The sequence below is a fragment of the Volvox carteri genome, assembly GCF_000143455.1.
Source record: "Volvox carteri f. nagariensis unplaced genomic scaffold VOLCAscaffold_176, whole genome shotgun sequence".
Taxonomy (NCBI): domain Eukaryota; kingdom Viridiplantae; phylum Chlorophyta; class Chlorophyceae; order Chlamydomonadales; family Volvocaceae; genus Volvox; species Volvox carteri.
Genome location: NW_003307719.1, coordinates 31,212 through 35,546, shown reverse-complemented (window position 1 = coordinate 35,546; position 4,335 = coordinate 31,212).

The window sequence follows — 4,335 nt, the reverse complement described above, 5'->3', positions numbered from 1 at the left end:
AAACGCCCAGCATCGACATCCTCATGGCTGGTCAGCAGCAGAGTGGCACGGCTCACACTGCATGACAGTCCAGCTCTAGCTAGCAATGCTACCAGGTGCATGCTGGTCTACGGCGAAACAACGCCACCGGGACATTCATGCCAACCCCAACCCCAAAAAACATGTGCCACAAGCTATAGCTTATGTCGACGCACGTTGGCCACGTGAAGCCACCTAAAAGTGCTGTGAGGGAGCTGTGACACCAAGAATTGCTTGGATGCATTCAACACATAGGGGATCACAGCCGGGAGCGCATAAGCAGCACAGCTCCCATATGTTGAGCTCTCACGTATGCCGGTCATCAGCTGAAATAGATTTGGTACTTTAAAAGAGAGAAGCCAGAGGCCAGCTAGATAGCGGGTGGGTTTCCATCCTCGGTCACTTGCTCGCTAGACCCTCTGCATGAGTCCCTTTGACAGCCAGCTACCCACGCAGCAGCCAGCCACCCCTTGACCCAGGTTTTGGGCGGGGCCCCAGCGTGAAGCGCCCAGGGGGGCCCCGCCCTGTAGGATTGCCCATGTCCGTGTGGCCGTGTGTGTGTGTGTGTGTAACGGACCAAACATAATACCTCGCCCGGCTGAAACGCGTTATTGGTAATATATTGCATTCTCTATTGCAAGGTATCTCGCCTGTAGCCAACAAGCATCGTATGGGCACTGCCTTCATGCTGTACGGCACTGTCTTCCGTGTGTGTTCGGGCTGCAGCACCTGTTGTAGCGCGATAGCTACACAGTAATGATGAGCTTATCAAGAAATATGCGAATCAATTATGATCATGAAATCTTCCGAAAACTGACCTGGCTGTCAAGAATCGTTTGTAAGAATTCATCAAAACTGAACATCATGAATCTGTACGACAGCCTTACCGAAATCCATAAATCTACTGAAATCGTCTTTGCTCACAGAACGGTCGTGGGTTCTTTTAGAATTCATATTCTACTCACGTTCGGAGCGCGGTCTTATACCGTGGTCGGGGCAGTGCCGGCCTGAGACATACTTCACGGGCCAGTAGCACTGCACTACACTACAACATCTTTTGGTGTCTCAGCAGCGCATTGCTATTAATATATTATTCTCTAAGTAGTTGGCTTAATTTAGCGTACCAGCCGCCTCCCTCATTGAAGGGCGGCTGACCATTGACTTCTGAGGCGGATGTTCTCCGGTCCACCGCGCACTCCCAACGAAGCCCTGTTACAAGCCCTACTTGCTGGACTTCGTCTCTCTGTTCAAGGTTGGCGGCTTTGAACGCGACTTCCTGTCGTTCCGCCATGGATCCGTCCACGATAACCGATTCCATGAATGTAGATGAAACCACTGTACCACCACCGATTCTACCGAACCCGCTGGACTCACTGAACCTACCGAATCAACCGACTCAAGCGAACTCACAGCGAGCCACCGAACCGACTAGGGATGCTGGCGGCTCCGCCGGTCCATCCCGTGGTGAACACGAATTGGTGGAGCTGAAACTCCAACTAGTTCAGGCGGAAATTGAACTCGCGACAATTAAGAACTCTGGAGCTGGCCCGTCAACCGCACCAGTTCCGGTGGTGAGTCCTGATACTACGAATCTTGCGCGTACCGAACCCCGATTCACGTTCCGAATTGAACCACCGCAGCCGAGCAAGTCCAGTAGCCTTGAAATGTTCGCCAACGATTTTCAAGAATGGGTTGCTAAGTACGCACCGAACAACACCGATGACGCCTTGTGGCAACTGCGCCACACGGTGCGCGAACACCCACCTGGCGCTCTGGACTGGCTTTCCGAATATCGAACCGAGTCGCACAATGCTAATAAACCGATTGTTTTACCGGAGCTGTTGACCGCGTTCCTGGATTACTTCGAACCGAAGGTACGCGACAAGGAAACTGAATCACTTGAATCTTTACTGAAAGGGGAGATCCGAATGGATGCTTCAAAAGGGATAGCTGAATATGCTGTTCGTTTTCGTGAAGTCGCTCGCCGTGCTAAGTTTACCGTTCAGAAATCGCTTGCGAAATTGTTTTATATGGGATTGATTCCTGAACTTCGTCCGCTTTGCCGAGTTGATCTTCGTGGTGCTGAATTTACCGATCTTGATACAATTGTGCAATTTGCGCTTACTGAAGAACGAAGATTGCAAGCTCGCGGGCAGGGCCAATCTCGCGCGGCTCTTCACTATGCTGCTGCCGCTTCCACGAAAACTAAGCACCGTTTTCACGGCTCCCGACAGGATTCTTCGAAGCTCTCCGGCAAACGAAACACCGAACCGCAACCGTGGCGCGATGTCGTTGTGAAGCGTGTCAGGGCGGACCGACCTCCGGCTACCGAACCCACCGTGGTGGCTGGAACTGCGACCAACGTCATGAACTCCGTTCGTCCGCCAGCGCGCTCCGTTGCGCCTGCTGGACCACCGCCTCCGATCCCTGGACCCCCTGTACTGGCACCTCCACGACCTCCGTCTTCCGATGCAAAGGTGTCGGTTATGCAGGCGGCTCTGAACAGGCCCAACGAGCCATCGCGAACTCCGAATCCTCTCCATTTAGGTACTTTCCTTACGAATTGGGAGAAGTACCAATGGATGCAGCAAGGGAAGTGCTACCGTTGCGGCATTCAGAATGACCACATCAGCTCGCGCTGTCCGAATCCGCTGGTAACACCGGAGATGTTTCGTCGGCCAGAGAACCGATAGGAGTTTGCCCAGTCGTTTTCGTGTGGCACGCGTACTGGGGACATGAATTTGCATGATTTCCGAATTATTGATTATGAGTTGTTGCGACAACTAGAGCGTCGAATTGGTCGAACGTTTTCTTTGGACGCTGCTGTGAACGATGATGGGAGTAATTCCGTTTGTAACACGTTTGCTTCGCCGACTCGCTCCTTTCTCAATTCCGATTGTTCTGGCCACACTATCTGGATGAATCCTCCCACGAAATTGTTATCCGATTTCCTCCGTCATTACCACCGTTGCAAGAGTTATGATCCTAGCATATCCTCTTGTATTCTGATTCCAACTGAACAGAAACGAATACGTCCCTATCTGAAAGACATGACACGACTTATGATTTTACCGTCTGGAACTCAGTTGTACCGTTCATATCGGGTTGGTTGTCCAGATCCTCCGCCTGAAACGAGCACTTATGAAATTTGGTGGGATCCACCTAAAGGAAAACCGATTGAGCCGAAATGTTCTATAACCGAAACCGCCCAATGGCATACTCCAGGCCGGTTCCGGCCCGGTTCCGACCTAACGGGTCCAGTTAACGAGATGGGTAACCGGTCGGTAGGATTACCGGGCGAACCGTTATCCGTTAACCGTCCCCAGTAATCGGTAACCGATGTCGGTAACCTGGCATGAGCAAAAATGCATTTCTGATTGCAACCAGTTTCTTTGTGACAATGCCCATTGTCACAAGGTTCATGCCCACGTGTCACACCCCGACAAGCTTGAGGAGGTTAAGGCAATGTGAATGCCGGGTGACAGGGGTGACAGTCTTGTGCAGGCACATTTGGAGACTAGTTTACACTGAGATTGGGGTGATGTTGGATTAAAATACTTGCAGTTCATGAAATTGAGGAAATGTGTTGCAAAGGCATATCCAAACGTTCCAGAGGGACGTTGTTTCGCCCGTAACAAACTTGTTACGGGCGAAACAAACTGGATTTCCACAATCCCACCACTCAAAGAGCTCCCCACACCATCGCAAAGTCCTTTTTTTATTACAGACACATGTAACAAGTTGTCATAGCTTGAGATTGTCGATATATGACTGCTGGATTGTGACGAGGCCATCTCCTTACATGTCTTGCTGCACCAGCATGAGCAGTGATCCCTTCTGTTCAAAATTTCAGGCAACATCGCAATGAGGCAAAACATTGTGCCGAATCTGCCGTACAAAGAGTGTTCAAAGCTTCACGCTACTAACGGACGAATACATAAGCATTCATTTACCTTAAAAGAATAAAGGAATTCTATAGCTTCATACAAATTCGCCTATCAGCAACTCTCCCTGGTCGTTCAAAAGTTGCTTGAAGATTCTACCATCTCCATACTATGAAGTAGCGCTTCTTGATTTCTTCATTTTATCTGAACCTTAACGTATCCTTCCAACACAATGTCCATGGACAACGGTAATGAGGTCGGCGCCTACGAGTTTGACCGGAACGCCCTGGACAACATCGCCCGTCGGCGACAAGATCGCCCACGCAAGAAATACAGCCAGCATCGTCCAGTGGATGAGTTTGGAGTACATAAGTTTGCCAGGGCAAACAATCTAAGTCAATTTACCGCGTGCCAATTGGAGGATGCCTTGTCC